Raw genomic sequence first — 26,798 nt, forward strand, 5'->3', positions numbered from 1 at the left:
GAAACCCATATCCTAGGCTAAAAAGTACAAATGAAATAAAAAAGAGCAGTGTTCTGTTGAATACACTTCTGCATTAATAACTTCATTAACTGTTAATGAAAATTACAACTTTTCTTGGCTCTTCTGACAAGACTTTTCTTTTATCTTAAAATGCTTTCTCTTCAGTGAAGCCATCTTTGGAGTTAGTCATTATTCTCACCATCTCTGTCATCTCGACTTCGGCCTGATAGTTCTCTTCTTTTGGTCCAGACGCACAAATTTTAAAAGTAGCTTCAAGTTAAGGAAAGGCCATTTTTTCACAGTTCAGTTCTCTGAAAAACTTTCATCTCCCACTGAAAGTCATAGTCCAGGAGTGAAGCAATCACTCCCACTGGTAGATCTTATTTATCACAAGCCTGAAAACGCAAAATCCTGGAAATGGTGGCCTCTCTGTGCACACATGTAATTTTTAAAAAGGAGAGGGCAATATGAAGGGGACTGAGGCTTTTTTTTTTTTTTTTTTTTTTTTTAGAGAGAGAGAGAGAGAGTGCATGGGGAGCGACAGATGGAAAGGGAGAGAGAGAATCCCAAGCAGGCTCTGTACCCGATATCGAGCTTGATCTCCCAACGCTGAGATCATGACCTGAGCTGAAATCGAGTCAGACACTCAACCCACTGAGCCACCCAGGTGCCCCAAGGGGGCTGAGGTTTCATCACCAAAAATCAGCACAACAAAAACAAGTGATAATGGATAATGGGTACTAGAATTCAAATTACCATTTGTTTTAGAGAGAGGGGGTGCCAGTTTTCAATTCCATTTTGAACACCACATTACAAAAGAATGATTTTATTTATTTATTTATTTGAGAGAGAGAAAGAGAGAGAGAGAGAGAGAGTGTGGGGAGTGGGGTGGAGCAGAGGGAGAGGGAGACAGAGAGAATCCTAAGCAGGGTCTACACCTGACATGGGGCTCGATCTCACAACCCTGAGATCAGACCTGAGCCTAAACCAAGAGTTGGACGCTTAACTGGCTGTGCCACCGAGGTTGCCCCGAGAACTTTTTTTTAAAAATAAAAGAGGATTGAGGGTAAAGAAAAAAAAAATAAAAAGAGTATCTAAATTGTTGAATGACCCCATTTATTCCTGCAAAACTTCAACCACGTCTTCTTCTTCCATTCCCAGTTCTTTTGGAGTGTGATTATCAGTGATTCTCTGACCTCCGCAGAGAAACCTGGGTGAATTCATTGGAAGGCCCTGTCTTTGAGAGGGATTCTTTGAGTTTCTTGAGCTGTGTTGTCATTTCACTTTGAAGTGAATTTCACTGATATCCTGCCCAATGACTTTGAGTTTAATGTATTCTCCTGCCTTCTTATCCCCCAAGTTCTCAGCTGAAGGTTTTGCCTCCTGGTCAGACATGGTGACGGTGGCTTCATCCAGCGTCTCTGCTCAGCAGCGGTCTCAGTTAGGCAGAACCTCCCTCTGCGGTTTACAAATCCGTCTCTCTTCCACCTAAATAATTGCTTTTTATGTGATTTAGTTTAGCACACAAACGGCATCATACTCAAATTTCTGCAACTTGCTTTTTATTCTTCTTATTTATTTATTTAGCAACTTGCTTCTTGAAATCTAACATTATATCTTGACAATCTTTTCATCTTAGGCTTACGTCACTTTTTCTCTTTCTTTTCCTTTTTTTTTTTAAATTGCTGTATTGTATTCCATAGTATGGATATATATTTTAAAAGGTGAAAATATCATGCAATTCAACTTTGGCTTTTCCAGAGCACTTTTTCTTAGAGAGCAATGACACACAAGAAACTCCCCTTTCAGTTCTGTCCTTTCTGGGTTCTAGAAAACTGCCCCAGACTTCAGTAAAAATAAGAAATGGGTCACAATCTGAGTGAGGGATCGACCTTAGTTTCATAAATCCTGGTGCAACGACATGTTAACAGGCTATGGAGTCAGGCAGGATCCCAATTCACAGCTATGTGGCCTTAGACCTGTTAAACAATGTTTCTGAATCTCAGACTCATCACCTACAAAATGAAGATATTACTATTTGCCTTTCAAGGTCACTGTCAAGACTGTGTAAGAAAAGGAAATGAAAACAGCAAGCAGAGAAACTGACACATGGTAAACACTTAATGCATGACAATTATTTTAAGCTTCATGGCACAGTTCTGCTCAACAGTGCAGAATGCAAATCAATTTCTATTGCGTAAGATTTCTAGTTTATGTTAAAAACTTATTAGTTCCCTTTGGAACATCTTGTTAATATGGATATTGCACCCTGTGAATTTACAGGCAGGGAAATTGAGATAGAGATATGCTCAAGGCAGATAGATCCATCATGGAGCCAGGATTTTCTAAGAGCCATTGAGCTTCTTTTTAAAATGATTTATCAATAAGTTAATAAACAGAATGCTTGAAATTGCTACCTGAAACCTTCTAAGTATATTGTCGGGAAGCTTGCCTGCCCTTGTTAATTGCCTTCAAATGACTATTATTCAAATTAATTGAGCTAAACAAATTAAAATTTAAAACAACTAAAAGGAGCAAAGTCTTTCAGGCAAAGAGGATAATATTTAATGAAATAAAGCAAAACAAAAAAGAAATAGGAAAATAAAAGCAATACAAATGGATGCTGCCACCAGGATTCCAGCCAACAGATAATGAAACAGGTTTTGCCTCAATCATGTAGTAGGGCTAAAATCATCAGCCTGAAGGACTCGGGACTCTGGATCAACTTCCCAATATGACATGGAGTAAGAGGAAAACAGAAGGTGGTTTTCTGGCAACAGCAATGTTGCCTGGGAGCTCTGTAGGCTCTGGTCTCTTTACCTTGTCACCTCCTCTATCACCTCTACCAAGTCCCTGAACATCACATATGGCAGACAGCCTCTTGGGTGGCTTCTGTGATTCCTGCCTTCTTCTTGTGTTCATGCCCTTGTGAAGTCTTCAGTTCTATAGCCACAAGGAACTGAATGCTGCCAACAACCATGTGAGGTTTTTGTGTTTTGTTTTTTTTTAAAGATTTTATTTCTTTGTTGGAGAGAGAGAAGGAGCACAAGCAGAGGGAGTGGCAGGCAGAGGGAGAAGCAGGCTTTCCGCTGAGCAAGAAGCCCGATGTGGGACTCGATCTCAGGACCCCAGGATCACAACCTGGGCCGAAGGCAGATGCTTAACTGACTGAGCCACCCAGGAACCCCAACCATGTGATTTGTTAGGAAAAGATCTTCCCTAGTCAAAACTCAGATGAGACCACAGCCCTGGCTGACACCTTGATTCCAGCCATGGAATTAGAGGACCCAGCTAAGCCATGCCGAACTCCTGATCCACAAAAACTGTAAGATGATAAATTTATGTTGTTATAAGGGGCTCAATTTGTGGTGATATTGTTATAGATAACTAATACATCACATTTGCTTCCGTGTCTGCATCCGAACCAAGAGGAGAAATCATATAAAGCCTGGTCTCAGCAGTAATGAGACAGCAAAAATCTATAGCAGTATTGGGTCTGTTTGATGATACTTGAAATGAGCCTTATTCCAAAAGCAGGTGCTATATTTTGTGGGGGTTTTTGTTCATCAATTTTTCCTTTTTTGTTCACAGTGAAAGAGAACAACATACATTTTAACATATAATAGAACTTCAGGAGCAGATGATCTCCCTGGGAGATTTCCCTGACTTCCTAATTGATTTACCAGCTGCCAGGCCCCAACTTCACAGACCTACTCTGTCCTTGACCTTCTGGAAAGACCATTCCAATCAGATCATATTCTTCCAAAACCATCCCTGCCTGGAGAATTAAAACCAAACTCCTTAGCAAGGCTCCAAGTCCAGGTTTGTTGAGTGAATAAAGAAATGAATAAAGGCATGTGGTAGAAAGCATATCCCACCGCACTGAAGTTGTGATTTCTCAACGGCAAAGACTGTATCTCATTCATTTTCACTTCCCCAGTGCCGAGCACAGGGTTTGCCAGGCAGCAGCTGCCTCAGGTTGCCACTAGGATGCGGAGATAAAAACGCAGCATCACACTCCACTGTTCTAAGGATCTCTGTGTCATCTCAGTGGCGTTGGTTCTGGCACCTTGCACTTGTGACAAGGAGCCCAGGCTTTCCCAGGCCAATAATCTGCCCATTATATAGTAACGTTTAGCATCTAACAATATAAACACACCATCTGTTTAGTAGTCTAAAATTCCCGCTTGGGTCCATAATTCCTTCTTCACTGCAATCTAAGGGACTTTTGTTTATACCTTTCATTTGGTATGTTTTACTCCACTTCATACCTCAAGGGAGCCTGAGGACACCAACATAAACTGTGCAGAAACGTAGAGATTAGAAACATGGAGCTGCAGGAAATAGGAGTTGAAAGAAGAGACCTTGTAATGGTCTCAGGGCTTCCGGAGATGTGTTGAAACTGAAAGCGTGTAGCCTGTTTAGCAACAGTTAACCGGAGTTAGCAAGAGAGGGCAAAAATGACCAGAGAACTTCCAGGCCCAGCTATTGTTGATTCAAAAGGGACACGTAAAGAAATTGCTGTGAATGGGCTCAGCCTCCGTGGATGCTGTTTGATTTGCTGGTTTTGCTGCTTTGAATGCTCTTCTGTGCGCCGGAAACTACACAGCGCTGTTTTATAGCAGAGCTTGCTTGTGCACTAACTTTACGACCTTTTCCCCATTCGGTCAACCCTCCCCCCATCCAGTCTTTGATCAAACGTATCTATAGCGAGCCCATATCCTGTCTCTTTCTCCTCCCCGTCGAAGCGCTAAGAAGCTAAGAATCATTCATAAGGACAGATGACTATTCAAAGCGTCCCTTCCAAAGGCACTTGCACTGTCACAAGGAAGACACGAATAATTATTTACAAATTATTTATTTACAAATTATTTTCAAATACACCACCTTATTTGATGCTCAGTGCCTAGCCCATAGTAGGCACTCATTTGTATTTAAAGAATGGATGGGTTAAGAAACAGAGGCTCAGAGAGCTTAAGTGACTTGCCTAAGGTCACACAGTGAATTAAAGGCAGAGCGGAGGAGGAGAACACAGGTTTCCTGATTCCACATTCCAATCTTTCACTATTCCCACCAAGTCAAAAACCAGAGACAGAAAGATTCACCAGGAGAATTTCAATTTGGGGGGGAACTGGTCTTCCCAACTCCCCAGAATTTATTGCACGAAAGCAGTTTCTTCTGCAATTCAACCCTACTTAAATTAAGGCACATTCTGAGAATCCAACTTACAAACTCAAACCAGAATTCAGCCTCATTTCGTACCTTCAGGCGGTTATTGGCCAACTGTGTTTCCATGTAAGATGCTTTCAAGGTAGAAGCAGTGAGCTTGGGGCTCAGAAGGAGCCTTTTGTCACCTCGTCCTTCAAAGACTTTCTGTTGCCCTAGGATTGCTTGAAAATTGTGAACTCCTGATTTTTTAAAAAGTTGAGAAGTCTTTAAGAGCTCTGGCCCCACCGACTGAGTGCAGAGCGTGGGGGTGGGGTGGGAGTTGGGGAGAATGGCTCGGGCCACTGTCCCCTTGGAGTTTATGAGGCACAGGAAGCGATCACAGAGACAGGGACTTCACAACCACACTAAGTACCATGAACTAGAGAAAAGTTCATTGTAGAGCAAAGCAAGCCGAGAGCAGAGGAAGTAGCTTAAAGCAAAACCTGCTAACGTTGTGACATTGAAACTACCTTTAGGTTTTATTTACAGATTAAATGATATGATGTTTGAGATTTGCCTTAAGATGCCAAAATAAAGAAATAAAGAGTATATGGATGGGGGCATAGGTAAAAGAAAAACGGTAAACTATGGATGACTGTTGGAGCTTGGTAAACCAGGACCTGGGGCTTGAGAATTTCTGCAGTAAACAAAAATAAAATAGTTGGGGAGTTAATTCAGAGCCATGTCATTTGGTAGCTCTGTGACTTTGGGCAGTTCACTTAACTCTTCAGAGCCTCAGTTTTCTCAAGCATACAATGGCTGCGATACCCCCTTTTCTTGGAGGGCTTTTGTGAGACTTAAGTGATAATGAAATATATGCAAAGGACCTGGTATTATTTGTGAAAAAAATGTAGAGCTCAACAAAAGGTAGTGTATTATTGTTATCAGGCAACAAAGTTACCTGCGGGAGGGCAGAGAACACACTCCCACATACACACAGTCTCCATTCACCTCTCCCAGTAAGACGTCTTAATACACTTGATGTGCATGTGACTTTTTAAAAAGGCTGAACTGCATACTAATTATTATCAGTAGGTATCCAGATCTTTATTTAGTAAAACCACTAAAAGAACTGTATTTTTATCTTAATTGCAGTGAATCAAGCCTCATTCACCTCCTGCAGATGTGAGCGCCAGCCTATTGTGATGCAATGTCCTTCTGTATGTTCACGGGGGCTTACAAAATAGCACCTAAGTATCCTGTACCTACAGAATCAGAAAGTTTTTTTTTTCCACCAGAAACTTACATAATTCATCTTTACAAGTTTGCATGAGAAGCCAGAACTCTGGTTTATTTAAAATAAAAATAGCACACACTTGAGGAGTTTTTTCCATAGATACATACAATGTGGCTTAGTGTTAATGCCCAGATTCATCCAACAGTAATGGAGCGCTATGGCCTTGATCAACTGTCCTTAACCTCTTTCGGTCTCATTTTTTTCGTTTGTAAAGTGGGGACAGTAACAGTAGCAACTTCTCAGGGTTGTTGAAAGGATGAAAGGAGAATATATATACATGTTAAGTCACACCATAACAGCCCTAGAAATGCTAGCTGCTTTCATTATTCATGTACCATGACCTCAGCCAGAAAACTCTCACACCGATATCACTTCCCTCCCATGATGTCCATAGCCTGTTGCGCCTTAAAGATGATGTTTTATCAACTCTAGTAACCCAAAATAGGTGGTCCCTCCCCACCTCTGGGTGAAACAACAAGAAATTTAATTACCAGACAAAGAAAACACACTTTGTTTTCTATTTCTAGATACCGATCTTAAAGTAGCACAAAGAGTGGAAGAATGTGTCTAAAAACACATTTTCGTCTAGGTTGGCTGTTTCTAGAATTCAGAGAACAATGCCTTCTAAAAATACCGCGCCTGCATCTTCGCCGGCTTCCCCCTCCAGAGGGCTGCCTTCACACTCCGGCCGGACCTGACAGCTGAAAGGGCCTTTTGGAAGCGTGCCTTCCAAAAGGCAGTCCCGTGCTTTAGATTTTACTGATTTTGGCTCAAGATCCAAAATAAAGTTGCTTTGTGCATTTTCCGAGCTTCAAGCAGTGCCTCCCCCCCCCACAGTAATGCACTCCCAGACACTTATCAACAATGTTTTTAAGCCCTATTTGTTTAATTGATGCTTTCCCACATCATCCATCATATGTAGGTACAAGGCACTGCAGCTCCTGGAATTTTTGAAAATACAGGCAGTCTGATGAAATCGGGGTGTTACCGACATTTCTTTGTAAACTTGGTTATTTAGAACTTGAAATGAGTTGATTTTTCCTCCCCCAGGCAGAGGAAACCAACCCACGGTACAGTCAAAAAAATTATTTAAAACCTAACTGCCATGTGTATTTACTTGACAACCCCAGGCAGACTGCTAACAGTCTACCTGCCTAGCACTACGGAGGTGCTTGAGGACAGGCCGGTTACACACACATTCCAGGCCCTCAAGGCTCAAACTCCAGTCTCATGTCTATTTATCAATCATTATATAGAGCTTACAGATGCCACGCACTGTGGTGACCACCTGACAAATACTAACTTATTTAATCCCATAACAACCTTATGAGGCAGATATTACCATTAGCCCCATTTACAAATGGGGAAACCAAGGCACAAGAGAGGTCTTGTAACTTGTTTTAAGGTCCTACATTAGTAAGTGATGGTGTGAAGACCCAAAGCCAGGTGGTCTGGCTCCCAGGTTCACCTATTGGCTTGTTCACCAGGCTGCCTTTCAGTGGGGAGATGCCCTCGGATTCCACTGGAGAGCCCTAGCTGTGTGCTGGAGAGGGTGCTATGTCTCTCATGTCCCCAGTTCCTTCATGGCTGCTGGGCTCCCCTCTCCTCTTCCTCCTCCGCCGATCTCTGCTCTAGTTACTGACACGAGGCTGAGTCTTTACTATGGCCCTCCCTCCCCCTGCCTGTTTCCATGCACTATGGATTCCACTTGAAAATCCTCTCCTCTCCTGTCCTCCTCTGAGCCCTTATCAGTCCTCACCTGGACTATTTCGAGAATCTTCTACAGGGTTTCCCTTCTCAGTCTTCCTCCAACACTCTCTTTTCTTTTCTCTCTCTCTCTTTTAAAGATCGGTTTATCCATTTGAGAGAGAGACAGAGCATGTGAGTGGAGTGAGGGGCAGAGGGAGAGAGAGAGACAGAATCTTAAGCAGACTGTGTGCACTGAGCGTGGAGCCAATGTGAGGCTCGATCTCTCGACCCCGAGATCATGACCTGAGCCGAAACCAAGAGTCGGACATTTAACCAACCAAGCCACCCAGGTGCCCTCAATACTCTCTCTTCTTAAAAAAAACAAACAAAAACCTATGTTATGGGTTTCTTTTCTTTTAGTGTATAAGTAACACATGATTTCTGCAGAAAAGGTATAAGATCCAGACAAGCAAAAAGAAGAAAATTAAAATTACCCAAAGCTATCCCCAGAGATAAACCTGTCTTCAAGTCACTTCAGATCTTATCCTCTTGATATATTATATAAATATCAACATCAGTCTATCGTTTATCTATAAAATCTGTTTCTTAGCAATGATTCATTATTGTTAGGCTAATTGGGTCACAGCACACGTTGGGGGCACAGACCTTCAAAGGTTCCAAGTGGAGTCCAGCCTCGTCGACTCGGCCACTGCGCCCACTGTCACCCAACCCTCAGAGCACACAGTCCCAGGTCACAGACCCTGGGAGCACACAGTCAGCCCTGAAGTCCTAGGAGTCTCCCTACACCATCTGACTTACTCTGCTCCCCCCAACATTTCCCAACCCTAAGCCTTCCGTTAGGGCTCCTCCTTGGGCAGGGAAAGCCCCCACAAAGCAGTGGTGTGGGTCACATGCAACAAAAATGCCCTAGTGTAGAAACAAGAAGCTTCCTCCTGGGCCTCCCCCAGGCTGAGGGCCTCCAAGTGCACTGTGGCCCCTGCAGGTTCTAATCCTATTCCATTATTCACTGCTGTCTTCATATATGGAGTGCTGTATCTCACGGGAGGGAGAATCTAAGTAAGAGTTCACCTGATTCTTCCTCTTGTAGTTTCTTCGAGTGAATCAGAGCCCAGAGATATTGGAGACCTGAAAGAATGGAACCTCTGGGCCCATCACACTGACCACCAGTGACCGGAGCCCAAAAGGCACAGCCTGGCAAGTCACCTGACCTCCTACATGCCAATGTCCCCTTTGAAGGTCACACACACACACACACACACACACACACACACACACACACAAGACCGAAATTGCTATTTTCTTAAATGTAGCAGCAGAAAGCCACAGGACTCAGCCCCTTTCTCCTTACTTCTGCAGATCAAGGTCATGGCTAGTTCTCTTTTGTTTCACAGAATTAAAGGAAAAAGCCCTACAGAATTGTCACAAGCTGATTCACATGCTGTGAAAAACCCACTTGTATACTATGCCATTCTTAATGGTCAACCTAAAGAAGAAAATGTGAAGCATGCAGCTGGTAATCTTTCCACCTTCAGGCTGGGCTGCCCCATTCATCAAATCCCGGGCCTGCATGTCTACTTTATCCTCTCCACCACTGCCTTGATTCACTGGAATTATTACTTCTCAAAGAGGAAGGCTGGCTGCTCAATGGGCATATGGATCCTGCACTGCCTTTAAAAAAATAGTGAAAGCCTGAGCTAAGAACAGCCAGGGTGCATCAGTTGAGTCTCTATTTGAAGTTGAAGGGGTTTTGTGTTTAAGAATACAGGACCTCCCAGAAATGGCAGATTTTTAAACACTGGATCTGACCTAAAGACGGAAATCTGTACATACGATGAACCTTGTTTCTTACTTCTTTCAGTGCAGCACTTCTGTCTACTCCCTGAGCACAGGGTGCGGAGGTAACCGAACAGACCACACACAGCATCGTCAGAGGGAAATTCAGGGAAGACGACAGCAACAGAAGTCCAGCAACAGAAGTCCACCAACAAACAGATCTGGTGATTGTGAGGAAGAAAGACCATATCTTCCACCCTCAACAATACAACTGAGTTATCATTATGGGAGATCCAAGGTTTTCTTGCTACATTTTTATTTTAGACTGTTTTGTTAAGAAGTGAAATTAAGGAATGCTTTAAAATTACAGAGCCCCTTTCACACACCATGAATCCTCATTTTTCCTTTCTTGGTTGACTACTTGAGAAGCACGTACTTCCAAGGGTTATGCCAGGCACGGCAGGCACTGACATAACCGGTGGAAACACAGACTCCTATGGAAGCCTCTAGAAGTGGCACCTGACTGAGGACCAGGGAGAGCTTCTCAGTGGAGGTTATGAGAAAGTGGAGACCCAAAGGACAACCAGGCCAGGGTGAGGATGAAGGAAAGGAGATTCCAGCAGAAGGAGCAGCAGGTGGAAGGGGCTATGGTGAGGGAAATCTGGTCTGTTTCAAGAGAGAAAAGAAATGGTAAAAGACACAGGGGGCAGGCAGGGCTGGGGCTTGCAAGTCACGTTGAGAAGGAGCCCTTCTCCTTGGGCTTTCTCTAGAGGGAATAGGAAGAGGCACCAAAAAGGGTAAAGCAGCAGAGCAACAGTCCAACTTGTGTTTTAGGAAGGTCCCTCTGGCTTTCTGTAGGGAATAGATGTGAGGGGGAGGAAGAAGGCAGCAGGAATGCAGGCCAAAGAGGAAATGCCTTCAGCAAAGGAAGAGGCATCGGGGCTGGAGAAAACCAGAGGATTCCAGAGATACTTAGGAGGCGGGCAAGTTGAGACTTGGTGATACAGATTCAGTGTGGGAAACAAGGGGAAGGAACCAGGCCATCATGCCACCCAGGTTTCTGGCTTTGCCAACAGAGAAGTGCTATTCAGGGGAACACAAATACCTTGAGGGGCAGTGGGTTTGGTGGTGGGGGCAAGGCAGGAGCTGTACTTTAAACAAGTAAAGGGTGAATTCTGGGAGAGACATTCAGATGCAGCTGACGAGGAGGCCTCACTCAGGACCCCAGTGGACATTTCCATTTAAGTGATGGCCACAGGAAGAGGAACGTGTGAAAGAATCCAAGGTGGAGTGGCCAGAAAGTGGTGGCTGAAACAGGAGAGTGTAGGTCATGGAAGCCACACAGAAGGGAGAACTGGATCAGGAACGGTCAGCCATACCATGCGGCAGAGGTCAGGATGGAAAAAAAAAAAAAAAAAAAGCCATTAGATGTAGCCATGGCAACACCTGGTTGGCCAACACCATATGATGTCTGGCTATCGGGTCAGATGAGGACTAAGGGAGGAATCAAGACCGGAGTGGATCTAGGAGCAAATGGAGCTGAGGATAGTGGAGAGGAGAGAGATGGAGGTGAGGGGCAGGATGGAGAGGTACCTGCCGTCACCAAAGGGGTTTCACTGTAGCGAGAAAGACTTGAGGCTGTCAGGCAATATTACTGTTGCCATTTTTATGCAGAAGATAAAATGACTTTCCCAAGAAAGTGGAGGAACAGGAATCCAAACACGTGTTTTCTGACTTTCAGAATGTCTCACCCTGGTAGCAATACACGGATTTTACTGATATGAAAACAAGTACTCTGGGCGGCCTGCCCCCTGAGTGACTGCACCACAGAACTAGACTGTGAAGGGGAAACAGCTGCAAGACTGAATCACAGCTCTCCCACATTTGAGACACACACGGCACAGATGATGGATGAGAGCTGCCATCAGTAAAGGCATTCCAAGTACCTATCCCCAACCCAAAAACGCAAGGAAATTTAACTTCTAAAGCCACACCTCCAAAAAGACAAGCACCATTTTTCAACCCCACTACTTGGCTTTCAGAGGGCTTCTTTTCTCTTTCCAGTTAGGTCATTTCACCCAGTTTGGAGGTGGGGGAGGTCAGAGGGCCTGCAAAGCAGCAGAGGCCAATGCTGGGGAGGGAGAGGTAGGGCTGGGGGTGCTGAGCCAGTGTCTATGGGAGATGTCTGCCAGCAGGGTGGGGGTGGGGTGGCTGGGCGATCTGAATCCACAACTAGCCCATCCCGGGAAGTAGCACCATTGAAAGGCACCAAGCCACACGAAATACACATAATTCAGGGAGGAAAAAAAAAAAAGTATGGAGATAATAGGGAAAGAGGAAGAAAAAGAAAATGAAAATGAAAGACCTATGTCTAATATCTGTCTGGAAGGACATTGACTCAACATTTTTAGAAGACTCAACCTCTTTCCTAGCTCTTTCCCCAAGCCTTCACATACCAACGTGGAACTAAAGGATTCTTAAGTTATCAAACCTAATACTGTGATTTCACTTGTCTCTTTATTGCTGATAAACTCTTTTATTAGTGTTTTATTACACCAACGATTCATAAATACGCATCCTCCTTACAGACATGACTTGAGTCCCCTCAGGCCCCCTCCCCCTGCACCTCCACCCCTAAAGAGCTCCCTTCTCTGCTGAAGTGCATGTAGGTGGCTCTTCTTCCAGACCTTTCTCTGTGCATTTACACATATAGATTATATAAACATAGATCCCCTCTTTACTTGTGTCTTGTGTTTTATAATTTTCCCAAAGCAAACCAAAATTCTATTCCACTTTGAGAGTTTTTTTTTTTAATTTCAAAGGTTCCATCACAATTGTAGTTGATGCTTCTGTTGTAATAAAACTGGAATTAAAAAGAGAGAGAGAGAGAGAGGTTTATGGAGCTCGGTTAGACGCTTTGCTCTGCCTTCCAAGATCAATTGACTTGCTTCTTCATAATCTAAGTAAGGTCTAAGCAATGTCATTTATTTGAAAATTTATATTAGAGCTTTTCCAAATCCCTGGCACACATTCTCCCTTAAAACTAACCATGGAGAGCAAAGCCTGTTACATAAGCAGCCAAGTCTGCAGCCATGGCCCATAATTCTTCAGCTGCCAGATCACATGACTGATAACAAGGCCGAGATGAACGCAATAATTAAAAAAAAAATTCTTTTCTAGAAGAAAAATGACTTATGTATTTGAAAAAATAAAAAACAAAAAGATTCAATCTATTCCCATTGGAACCCATTCTAAATAGTTATTCTTCAACAATAAAACAAAAAGAGTTTTGATTTTTTAAAAAAGATTTATTCATTTGAGAGAGAGAGAGAGTGAGAGAGTATGTGTGCAAGCAGGGGGAGGGACAGAGGGAGAGAGAACCCCAAGCAGACTCCTCGCCGTGCGCAAAGCCCAGTGTGGGGCTCAATCCCACAACCCTGACACCACGACCCCAGCTGAAACCAAGAGTCAGATGCTCAAACACTTGAGCACCCCAGGTGCCCTAGAAATTTGTTTTCTTAAAGAGCTACACCTATCATGGACACTGTGGGTTGCCTTTTTTTTTTTAAAAGATTTTATTTATTTATTTGACACAGATAGCCAGCGAGAGAGGGAACACAAGCAGGGGGAGTGGGAGAGGAAGAAGCAGGCTCATAGCAGAGGAGCCTGATGTGGGGCTCGATCCCAGAACGCCGGGATCACGCCCTGAGCCGAAGGCAGACGCTTAACCGCTGTGCCACCCAGGCGCCCCAGTGGGTTGCCTTTTTAATAGCTATCCCTCTTTCTCCTTCCTATGGAACCCCTGTTTTCTGCAAATATTTACTGCATGCCCACTGTATCATCTGAGTCGAACTGCCTAGCATTCCTCTGGGAGCTGTTACTGGCACAGGGATGAGCGTATGACTTCACATGCCAAACATACTTAAAGGAAGGACTTATTTTCTAGAAAATGGGAGCACATTGCTTCCATAGCTATGGGCAGTCATCTTGCAACCATGAAAATCACCAGTCTGAAGTGTATGGAGGATCTGGGGAGATGGGAAGGCCTGGTGTTTGCTTTGAGTAAAGTAACTGAGTCAGTCAACCGGGGTCCGGTCTACCTCTGTACTTACTCTGTGAGACACAGCACCTTTGCTGTCTAAGGTTCTGTGAGTCAGATTTCTGCTGCTTTTTCCAAATTGATCTGCCACCAAAGAAGGCGGGAGGGGAAATCTGGTGCCTTTTTCTGACCTATAAATTACATTTGACAGGTTTCTTTTTTTTCTTTCAGGGTCACTTACATAACCTATTCACTATATCCACATGCATTTTTGTCGCTGAAGACATTTCACTAGGTTTGGAAACGACCATTTTAATTGTTTTAAGCCTAGTGACTAAATAAATATGATTAACTGGCTGCTACCATGGAGAGTTCAAGAGAAGCAAACTCAGCTCAGAGGACACTCCGCCAGTGTCTGTCAAGGTGCTTGGGGCTGGGGCCACAGCAGGGAGCACCACTGACAATCAGGGTCCCTGTATGTGCTTGTGGACTTACCTTTCGGTGACTAGCTCTAACTGCCAAGAGGAAACACTGGGGGAGGGGAGGGCCTCCTCTGGATAGGATTATCAGGGCTGACATGAGGCAAGGCCTCTACAAGGACGCAGAATAAAAGGCTGAGATCAGAGCAAGATGTGAGCCAGATCTGGCGGGAGAAGGAAGACAGGAATGAACCTGGCATGTTTGAGGAACACCAGGTCATTCTGGTTTACTAGAAGGTGCCAAGAGAGGGGGATGGTGGAGGGAATGAGGTTGGCAGGTAGGCAGGAGCCCAGGCATATCAGGCCCTGCAGGCCAAGGAAGCTGGATCTGTATTTCACTCTAAAGCAGGGATTCTTCATTGTTTTTGTGCCAAGAACCTCATGGGCAGCATGCTAAAGCCTATGGACACCTCCTTACAAAGTGTTTTTAAATGACAAAGAACAAAACAAAACAAAACAGAAACCAAAAAAAAAAAAAATTAGGATTATGAAGGAGCACCTGGGTGGCTCAGATGGTTAAACATCAGACTCTTGATTTCAGCTCAGGTCATGATCTCAGGGTCATGAGATCGAGCTGTGCTGGGCTCTGGGCTCAGTGGGCGTCTGCTTGTCCCTCTCCCTCTGCTCCTCCCCACTGTCCCTCCCCTGTCCCTGCCTGTCTCTAAAATAAAATCTTCAAAAAAATTTAGGACTATGAAGATCATAGTTGGGGGTACCAGGGCAGGGGGATAATGGAAGTGGTTTATCTTGGCACGGAGGAATATTTTATCAATTACATTGTTTAGAGTTGCCAGCATATAGTGATAATAAAAAGCAGACTTGAAGTCATCTTCTTATTGTTTTTTAATTCTTTAGCCAATGCATCCCCTTATTGCCTGAAATATGGCAACTGCTCCCAACATTCCCATAACACCTGCTCTGGTACACTTCTGATGAAGGAAACCCATTATATTAAAATAGTTATCAACATATTAGATAATTAATTTATCACATGGTACAAATGATTTCTTTGCTCATGCTTTAAATAACAAGATCTTGTGATGGGTCTCCTCACTACTGTCATTTTCAGTAATCATGGACATACAAGATATTTAGAGATGTATGCAATCAGTGTAATGTAAAAAGAAAATATCAGGGCACTCTTTTGGTGACAAAGTCACGGGTACTGCTATGGTTTGCTGCTCTCATTTGTAACAAAAGGAAATGTAATTTTCAGTTGGAAGTTAGTGAAAATAAAGATGTGCTTTCCCCCCCCTCAATCTAAATGTATAGACCCCATGGAAATTGCTAGAAGGTTTGACCAAGGGGTGTAACATGATCTGATGTATGTTTTTTAAAAAGTAGCCTAATAGCTGTTGGGGGGTAAGGCAAAAGAAAAAAAAATGCACTAAGGTCATTTCCTGTGCTTTTCTTGCTGAGAAACTGCTAAAGAACAGATCTGTCTTTATGAGCGCTCCCTTGGTTGGGGATGGGAAAGGCCACGGCTGCAGCAATAAAGCCCCTGTGGCCCTCCGCTGCAGGGACAGGACAGGAGGTCATAGCCAGGAAAGACCCCTGTGCGAGTCAGTGAAGCTCAGAGGAAAGAAACCGCATTTGCCCGTTTCCTGTAAGATGGGCCTGATGGTAACTACGCACCGGGCTGGTTCTGCCGACTAGAGGAGCTGCCCGACACAGTGCAAGGCACCAGCGAACAGCGAGCCTTCAGTAAGTTGTGATCAGTGGTGTGGTGGGACCGGCCTCCCTGGTGCCTTCTGCCTGGGACCTTAATCATGCACTTTGGAGGGAGGGTAGGGCGTAGAGGAGTCTTAGGGGCCATCTCACCCTGCAGGAGTGAAGGGATGTCCCCAGGCGATCTGCAGTCCCCCAGGGGCTGCAAGGGACATGGGCCCAGTTCTGACATCTAGGGTTGGAACAAAACCAGTGTGAGCCCTCAAATACTCAAAATCTAAAACCTCAACTGCCCACGTAAAAACATGCCAAAGGAAACCCTCCTCCTAGCAGGGCAAGCAAGGACACCGGAGACCAGAAGAGGGTAAAAGCAGGAGTCCCAGACCCGGGCTTTCCTCTCTTGATTCATTTGCAGAGGGGGCAATGGGCCACCCGCTTCTTAAAAGGAGCCTGTGCTTGTAACGCCTAGGGGCTGGAGGGTGGGGTTGGGGAAGCCTAGATTCTTGCAGGGCCCTCGGAAGAGGGGCTGCTCAGAGCCCCGCAGGGAGCCGGGAATAGAGTCCACCACTGCCAAGTTTGTGCTGGGCCCAGAAGTTCCTGCCAGACAGCACTCCCTCTCTCCCCAAAACTGGAGAATGTGCCTGACTCGGGCTCTTGCTCCTCTTTCTCTTCTAAGGGTCATTGAAACCTTCTACCCTACCTCTGGCTTTTTTTTTTCTCATTTCTTCTTTACTCTTTCTCTCTCAAATGCGTCCCCATCTAAAAAGCAGCGGCTCTACTTCCACTGGCTTATAACAGTTCTCGAGTGGCCCCCAAAACCCACACACGGCAACAGAGTACACTAAAAAAAATGACCTCTGGCCAATCTGCTACCGAGTCAAAAACAGAGATTCTTATCCACAGCTTGAAATGAGGGAGCAAAAGGAAAGGTGACTCCCTGGCCCTCCTTGCCCATCCACCTTTCAGGAGTTTACAAGGAATGGCACAGATGCAAAGACATAGTGAGGGGGCCTGGAATGGGGAGCACAGGCAGTGTGTCCTTTAAGTGTGAGAGATGTCAACCCCCACCTCCCACCCCCCAGAGTGACCAAAGCATCACACAAGAAACCCTCTACTCCACAAACGCTCTGTGCCCACTTTGAACTCAGATCCGTGGAACAGCTTTTGTTGAGCCGATATCAAACCACGTTTTCAGAGGGTGGGGAAATACCCCTTCCCAAATCCTGGCTCTTATTCCAATGGCTCAACAAAAAGCTTTTATGGGGGATTATTTCACTGGGCGACATGGCACGAAGAAAGCAGTCCGCTTGCAGTCTGAAGGTCAACAGTGCTGCTTTGTCTGAATTTGTGTCGTCTGCGGGGCCAAAGCTGAGTTGTGCCGCCTCCAGGGATCTCTGTGGCAATGTGCGTTCATTTAAAGACTCACACAGGATGAGGCTGCTGCGGGCAGCTGACCGACGCTACCCAGCAAATTACACCTCCTGTCTTTCCTTTGGCCCTCTCATTAGATTTGTTTTTAGGTCAATGAAAATGTTATCAACACTCCTCCTTTGGAAAATGTTTGTGGTTGCAGCTGAGCGCGCCTGTTACAACTGCTGACAAAGGATTCCAAAATCATAGGGCACAAAGTCAAATGAACCCCCTTAGCAAAAACTCCTCTTGCTTTTTTCCACTCCACGGGGGCTGTGTTCATGGGGCTGCTTCATTAGAATCCCTGCTTTCACTCCCACTCGTGTAAAGGGTTTTGTTTTATTTTTCTAATGAATCACATCTGGTGTATTTCAAAAAGGCATCTGTTATGGACTGAATATTTGTGTCCCCCTAACATGCATACAGTCGAAGCCTTAACCCCCATTGTAGTGGTAATTTGGAGGTGGCCCTTTGGAAGGCAATTAGGTTTGGATGAAGTCATGAGGATGGGGCCCCCAGGATGAGATTAATGCCCTTACAAGCGCTCCTGTCTCTCTTCCAGACATCTGAGGACACAGAGAGAAGGTGAGATGGTGGTTATTTGCAAGCCAGTCAGAGAGGTCTCACCAGGGACCAAATGTTCCGGCATCCTGATCTTGAATTTCCCAGTCTCCAGGACTGTAAGAGGTAAATTTCTGTTGTTTAAGGCACTCAGACTAAGGTATTTTGTTATAGCAGCCTGAACTAAGACAGTATCCTAATTAAAGAACAATCTTCTGTTTGCCATAATGAGAAATGGAAAAGCATGCTTCAGTGTCCTTGACTGCTGATGTCTTCTTCCACCATCCAAGGAGTGGAGAGAAGGACTTGAAGCAGGGTGGTCACATGAGCAAACTTAAGAGGCTGGTCTCCCATTATTAACCAACATCTAATGTATTTACCTTCTAATCATCTACCTGAAAAACCCATGGTACCCAAAACATCACGGATCTGGGGAACTGGGTCACTGGAAAGGATGTAATTTGACTGCTTTACTTTACAGATGTGGAAACTGATGCCCAGAGACATGAAGCAACAGGTACAAGGTCAGATAGCTACCCAATGACAGAAGTCAAAATAAAACCCTAGTCTTCTAATCCATGCTGAGAAACACCTATCCCAGATGAGGCAGTAAAGATAGAAAGTTCTACACTTGTTCCTCAAACCCATCTGCTCCACAGCCAGCTAAGTCTTACATCGAACCTTGGCTTCCTCTGAGACATTCTCCACTCAGCAACGGGAAGAATCTTCTTGAAACACACACCATGCCATTGTTTAAACCGCCCCCGGCCCCTGCTAGTGACTCCTTACTGTTCTTAGGATAACAATCTAAGTCTTGAACATGTTCTTTGAGGCTCTGCATGGTCTGGTTTCTGCCAATTGCTCTAATCTTACCATCTACCACCTCCCAGACACATTTGCCTTTAAAGTGGCATGCTCCACCCTACCACAGGACCTTTGCACATGCTGTTTCCAGGCTGCAACTCTCACTCTCACCTTTAATCTAGTTAACCCTCTCCCTTCTTTCAGATCTCACTTCCTCAGAGAAGCCTTTCTTGACCTTTCATGACTATGTCAAGGTCCTTGATTAAATGCCCTCACAGCAACATGCCTCTCTCACGTTCAAAGCTTTTATTTCCACTTGTTATTATATTCTTGTTATTGTAATTAATTTATGTCTGCCTCCTCGACTAGGCCGTAAATTACCAGAAACTGGCCTCTCTTGTCACCATTTTATCTTCTATCAACACAGTGTGAGCATAGCGATGCTCAGTCAATATGAATATGAATAAAAGAATTAATGGGGGCGCCTGGGTGGCTCCGTCGTTAAGCGTCTGCCTTTGGCTCAGGTCATGATCCCAGGGTTCTGGGATCAAGCCCCGCATCAGGCTCCCTGCTCAGCAGGAAGCCTGCTTCTCCCTTTCCCACTCGGCCTGCTTGTGTTCCCTCTCTCGCTGTCTCTCTCTCTGTCAAGTAAATAAAATCTTTTAAAAAAATGAATTAATGAGAAAAAGAATTAAAAAATACACATAAGGTCCTCGAGGATTTAGAGTCTAGAAATGTCCTCTGAGTCACTTGTACCTTGGGAAGCTATTCAATGCTCAATGCTGCTTCCCATCGATCTTTCTAGGAGAGAGGGAAATGACTGGATAGATACCCTTTTCTCAGAAGCAAGCTTTCTTCTTCAAGACCACATCAAATAAAATATAGGAACATTTCAATGTCTACTCAATCAAATGTCACTCTTCTGCTAACAACATGAGACCTTCCATCAAATGGAAATTCCTAAACTGAGCAAAACCTCTGGGGTCCCAATGGCAATTTTGTTCCTTACTATAGTTTCTCAAGACCCCATCAATCAAGTCCTTCGTTATATAACACACAGAGATAACCCTCCCTTCATACCATCCCTGTTTTCAGACACATTCTTCGTGACCACCGCCAGCAGCAGGCTCATTTCTCATTTCAGACACTCCTCCACTTTCCCGCGGGGACAACAAGCACATGGCCTATCTTCTGCAATCTGACAATTTAAATTAAATCTCAGTCTCAGTGGCCGGTTGTATTACGGAGGGAGGCCCTCATCGAGGAACACAGCGGAACTTAAAGCAGGCACGTGTCAGAGAACACAGATGGTGTGGCGCTTCAGACGCAAAAGCATAAGCAAAACCCCTTTTCCCTGTGAAGGCAAAACAACATGAAACGCTGACTTTAAAGGAAGACAATTTACAATTTTTTAAAGGTAAATATGTTTCAGCTAAACGTAACATTCAAATTTGTGAAAACCAAACCATGTTAAGGTGTTTTCTCTCTTCTCTCTCCTCTAGGAATTTCGTCAATTCCCGCGGCTCTAACATCTGGACAGTGGCTGAGGTGCCATCCGCGAGAATGGATACATTGTTCAAAGGGCAGTCATCTCTGTCAACTCTAGGTGGGTCTTCTGTCATTTGGGTTATTTGCAAATAAAAATAAGCGTGTCTTTCTTTTAAATTACTAACATGATTAAACTGAGTAGATCATCACGTCCATTTGTGGGGGGGGGGGTCCATTTAGTACCTCTTATTCAGTTACCCACTGTCTTATAATCAACAAAAACCATTTTAAACCACAACCTATTCACCTTCTCCAAGTAAGATAAGCCAAACACAAGGTAAGGGGAAGCTAAGGGTGGGGGGTCGGCATGGCAGGTACCCTGCAGCACTTTCCCAGGTGGGGCTCCTCCACTCACCCCAGAGGGCGAGGGGGGTGGAATTCCACCCAGGTCCAGCTGGAAGAACCTGGCACACTTCTAGTTCCTACAAAATTGGGTCTCTCCAAAGCGGCTCCCTTATTTTCTCCGCAGGACTGAGAATGCTCAGGAATGCAAGGCACGCTCATATTTCAATGCAATTCCTAGAACGCATTCCAGGGAGAGATATGAATCATGTACTGGCACTCCGCTGTTGTTAAATGTCCTAGAATACACTCCTTCCCATTAACTTGGATCAACCAGAGATGAGCTTAGTGACAACGCCTTACAAGTTCCTCTCTTTCCATGACCTCATGGTGGGCACAAGGAGCAGCGCTCTGTGCTCAGTAAATGCCAGTCAAATGGAAAGGAATTGAGACTTCAAAGGGGAATGTTTTTCATTTTAACGGAAAATTTCCGTTCTGACCATTATCCTGAGAGAGTTAGACATGGGAGCGCGGGCATTCACGATTCCCTATCTGCAGAAATCATGTGTACGTTCCATATTGCTTATGTCCTCTTATCTTCAGGCTGATTTCTCTCATTAGCTCATAAAGCCCTGGCTCTACGTTCCCTTATCTTGCTTTGTATACCACAAGGTCTCTTCAGGTAGGTTGGCCTTGGTTTTTCCTCTTGTTTTCTCACTTTTCTTCAAGATGAGAGTATGCAAAAATGTGTACAGAGGAAGACAGACATTCTTCAAATGTTGCCAAGATAAATCCAAGTCATGTTTACGGTAACCTCGCAAGGACAGCGTGAAACATGAACAATGAAGTGGCCGCTCATTCAGTTATCCCGTGAATGTGAACTGGACACACTTGGTGCCAGACACCATTCCAGATGTTAGGAATAAGGCAGAAAATGAAAGAAAAGTTATATCCCAGTGAGAAGATACTAACAAATAAAAAAAAATCATGTGGCAATACAATGAAGAAAAAAATAAAGTTAGGTGGGAAGAGTAGGGAGTGCTTGGGAGGGTGGGGTGGGGAATGGGGGACAGAAAAAGCCCGTCTAAGGACCTCTGAGCAGATACCTGAAGGACGATGAGGAAGTATGTCACATGGGAATAAAAAAGAGCTTTCCATAGAGAGAATCGGCTTTGCCAAGGCCCTGGGGTGTGAGTGGAGAAGAAAAAGAGGGCCAGGGTGTGGAGAGCACAGGGGAAGGGAGAGTGGTAGGTGATGGGGTGCAGGAGAAGCCTCATGACCTGATCGTGCTCGGCCTCAAGGGCCACTAGGAAGATGCAGTGATGCCCCTGAGTCAGGAGGGAGACATGAGCGAGACAGTGTGTAACTTAGGCTTAAAAGAAACTCTCTAGCTGCTGTGTTGAGAGTGGACAACAGAGGGTCAAGGGCAGAAGCAAGGAGACCTGGTGGGAGGTTTCTGGAATCATCCAGCCACTACGGATATGAACGGAGCCTGATAAAAGTGGTCCAACTGGACATGATAATGGTGTGGTTCTGGCTCCACGATGAGGCAGAGCTCGCGGTGGTGTTATCAGCCAGTCACCCATTGTTCGTGACTGCTTAGCTCTGAGTCAAGCTTTGTAGAATGCAATCAACAGCTGAGACATTTCGTTAAATACTTCTATTAATTATTATTTACAAATAATAATTCATTTAAAATCAAACTTGTTCCCCCCAAAAGGGCCTTTGTTTTAAGCAACACATAAACAGTATCCGTATTTCTGCCTTCCTGGTATCATTTATCTTTTATGAGAATTACCAAATTTACATTTGAAAAAAATTCATTCAACAAATCTTTCTGAGGGTTGGATATATACATACCAGGTACTTTCTTGGGCACCAGAATGACAGTAGTGCCTAAAACAGACAATATCTCTGTCTGTGTCTCGTCCCATGCTCCTGGATTATTTTACAACTTCAGCAGTAACGAAGTGCTCACTTGTGCCAAAGCCCTGCTGTATGATCTTACTGAGCCCTTAGAACAACTCAATTACCATCTGCATTTTCTAGCCAAGGAAAGTAACACAGAGAGGTTGAATATGCTGCCCAAGGTCACACAGCTAGGAAGTGGTGAGGCCAGAATTCAAAACACCAAAACCAGAACTCTTAGCTTCTGCATGTTCCTGGATTTCAGGTACAATCCAGAACATGAGTCCCAAGAGACTTTTACTCTTCCTTGGTCATCTCAAGCAGGGCACTTGACTTCCTGTCTCAGCTTCAATTTTCATATCTACAAAATGAAATGTATTCAACTAAATAATCTCTAAGGTCCCTTCCGGGTCTAAAACTTCCAGAGATCTTGCTCTGAAACCCAGTGCTCTCAGACCTAAATACCTTAACTCTAAGAAGAACACAAAGGAAAGCCCACCCGCCATACAGTATAATTTCTCAAGTCTGGCTTTTGCATAAAATGAGGTGAAGCATTTCCCCAGATGAACCTTCGCGTTGACCAGCTAAAAGAAAGTAAATCAGTTTCAAGGATCCTCTAAGGGAGAAAAATGTTAGTAGCAGTGGAATTTATAGCAAAATTTCTTTCTTTCAAAACCAACCAACAATCTGGAATTACTCCCTTATAGGAAGGAGAAAACCAATCCCAGGTACAGCTAAGATGTGTCTTCCCTGGGCTTGGTTAACTTGTAACAAAATCAAGAGCAATCCCCCTTGTCTGTTGACAAAAAGTCTTAAGTCTTCGTTCCTGCAGTGTCCTTGTGCCTGACACAGGGTAAAGTTCCATAAATGCCAGTTGACTGAATTAGTCATCAATGATTTAATGAATGCACTAAAGAATGAACAGATAAACTCATTAACTCTACAGTGACAAATATTTCCTTGATAGAATTTATATAGATCTGGCCAGCAAATCAATCACCTTCCTCCGCCAAACAAAGGTGAAGAAAATAGCTTAGATGTACTGATTTTAGTCTTCAGTAGAAGACTCCAATTTTGTAAATTGGCATTGTGAGGTGTGTGGGGAGTAAAAGAAATCTCATTTATAGAACTATAAGAGGAAAAATCAGTCTGCGCAGGGAAAAAAACACAATAAACACCTTCAGTTCCCTGCATGACTTCTAAGGAGCTAACTCCAAGCTGGCATTTTGATGACTGAAGATAAGCCCATGGTTCAGTTTCAAATGCTTCACCATCAATACTAACCTTGAGAGTTGTTTGCAGAGAAACTACTTGCTCATATGGAGTCAACGCTCCCCATAAAATTATCTACACCCAGCAGTGTCAAACAAGATAGCAGGGTGGAGGAAGACACACAAAGCATGAGATTTCTCCTGGACCCTTGATTCTTCTGGTATTTTTCAGAAGTTACCCAAGAACGTAAGTATTAATCAGATGATATAAAAAGTTTATGCACAGTCAACATCAAGGGAACAAGTCAACATACCACCTTTTCTTCACAGAAAATGAGCAACAGACACAACTGAGAAAATAAGAAGGAAGAAAAACAGTTTCTGCTATTAAAACCTGGAATATATAACCAGATCAAAGAGGAAGCCTGATGCAATTATGAAGTCATTTGGGGAAAAACTCAATTAGCTGGGAACGGAAGCCCGGATGGAACTTCCTAACCAAGACTATTTACATAATTTTTAGGTGGACAGAGACCTAGGTTATATCTTAGGGGAAAAAAATCATAAGCAAAAGTATTTATGAACAATTATTTTCTAGTGACTTTTTACCACAAATAAACTCGGTCAAAATAGAGCTACTGATTAACTGAAAAATTTTAAAGGCAGTTGAGATGTAAACTTTGTCAACATCACAAATTTACTCTTTGAATTCAGAACTACAGTTTCCCTTCCCCTTCTCCCTCCCTTCCTTCCTTTTCTTCCTCCTTTCCATCTTTCCTTCTTTCTTTTCTTTCCTTCCTTCCTCTTTTCCTTCCTTCCTTTTCTTTCTTTTTAACCGTGGGTGACTCAGAAGGAATATGCTTCTGGATATATAAACTTAGAAGTTGCACATACTTTTACCTAAATCATGCACACATCATGGAGACAAAAGAACTTTCCTTCTCCAATTCTCATAGCCCGTTCAGATCTGCATTTGATAACAGTATGGTTTTTATCTATTTGCTTTTCTTTGGTGTCCATGGATGGAATCTGAACCACAAAAACAGTAATTTAACCTTATTCATACTAACATTAAAATAGCAAGTGTCCACAGGCACTTTTTTGTATTTACCTCACTGCTTGCTCTGGAGTATGAGATGGTCTTTGTAACTGGAAAATACTGGACATCAAAAGTGCCCCTCCATGGAGAATCATGTTAAAATCACAGAGAATCATATTAAAGTAAACTAGGATCCATTTACTTTATGCAATAATAAGCAGCATTTAAAAAAATAAGACCTATCCTTCACTGAGTGAATGGATAAACCGTGGTACATCCATACAATGAAATATAATTGCAGTGATAAAAAAGAAGTGAGTTCTCAAGCCGCAAAAAAGACACGGAGGAAACTAAAATTCTTATTACTAAGTGAAAGAAGCCAGTCTGAAAAGGCTACATGCTGTATGTATGACATTCTGGAAAAGGCAAAGCTACGGAGACAGTAAAAAGATCCTTGGTTGCCAGGGGTTGGGGGAGGGAGGGATGAACAGGCAGAGCACAGAGGATTTTCAGGGCAGTGGCACTGTTCTGTAAGATGCTATCACGGTGGGTATCTGGCATCACACATTTGTCAAAAGCTACAGAATGTACAACATCCAGTGAAGTCTAATGTAAACTATGGACTTTGGGTAATAATCATGTGTCAGTGTAGGTTCATTGATTAAAACAACGGTACCACTCTGGTGGAAGATGATGATGGGGGAGAGGACTCTGCCCGTGTAGGGTGGGAGGGTGTATGGAAACTCTCTGCACTGTCTGCTCAATTTTGCTATGAAACTAAAACTGCTCTAAACAATAAAGACTATTAAAAAGGAAAAAAAAAACCCACAAATTGCAAAATAAAACAAAAAATGGCAACACTTATGTCTGTAAAAAGCTGCCACAAGCTAATTTTTATATCTCTATCTATATGTCTAACTAGGTCTAAATACCTGGAAGGAGACTAAACTGATAACCAAGATTATACCTGAGGAGACACATGAAACCAGGGCATCATCAGGGGACTGTTAGTTCTATCGCTGTTTGATTTTTTTTTAATGATGAAAACTGTGTGCAGAATTACTTATGTATTAAAAATAAAACGATTTTTCTCTTTAAAATATTCACTTCATATTTTATGCTAAAGAGGTACAAAGGAAATTACAAATATCATGACATTTTAGCCCTAAATATGTCAGAATGCATCTCTAACAAATAAAAACATTTTTCTACCCTAAAACTAATTTTTCTCATAAGAGAAGAAGCAGAAAAGATCTCCTACTAAAATATTGGGGTGACTCAATCTATTTCTTTTTTTAAAGATTTATTTATTTGAGAGAGAGAGAGAGAGAGAGAGAGCAAGCACAGGTGCGTACAAGTGCACCTGAGCAGGCGGAGGAGGGGCAGAGGGAAAGAATCGCAAGCAGACTCCCCACTGAGCACAAGCCCCAGGTAGGGCTTGATCTCATGACCCTGAGATCCCGATCAGAGTGGAAATCAAGAGTCTGACGCTCAACTGACTGAGCCACCCAGGCATCCCTCAATTAATCTATTTCAAAAAGGTAATGAGATATCAAAGAAAAACCTAAATACAACTGTTGAGAATTGATTTAATGGTTATTGCAAGGTTTTCTTAAAAACATTATCATCATTATTCCAGCCCCTTACTTCTATACAACATTTTATATTCTCTCCTTTAAAACACTAACAACTTCACATACCAACAGGTTAAAATTAATTATATTTGTTGCATTTTTTATTTCAGTCATTTGAATTACAAAAGTAATACAATGCAAAAGACCTATCACAGTAGATCGAGTGTCTTAACCAAGAATTCCTAATTTAGAATTCTCAGCCCCCCAAGAAGTGCATGGACAAAATTCAGGGCATCTGTGAACTTGGATGGAAAAAAAAATACATCTTTAGTTTCATTAACAACTGA

General features: G+C 43.5%; 1 protein-coding gene and 1 pseudogene across 6 annotated transcripts in view; both read right to left on the reverse strand.

Annotated features, from left to right (window-relative positions):
* Window positions 1-26,798, reverse strand: part of ARHGEF3 (Rho guanine nucleotide exchange factor 3) — a 294,790-nt gene that overhangs the window by 105,523 nt on the left and 162,469 nt on the right. The gene's annotated exons all lie outside the window — the stretch shown is intronic.
* On the reverse strand, window positions 1,033-1,488 carry LOC125283731 (small ubiquitin-related modifier 1-like; annotated as a pseudogene).

Source organism: Ursus arctos, unplaced genomic scaffold (assembly GCF_023065955.2).
Source record: "Ursus arctos isolate Adak ecotype North America unplaced genomic scaffold, UrsArc2.0 scaffold_14, whole genome shotgun sequence".
In the NCBI taxonomy this organism is placed as follows: domain Eukaryota; kingdom Metazoa; phylum Chordata; class Mammalia; order Carnivora; family Ursidae; genus Ursus; species Ursus arctos.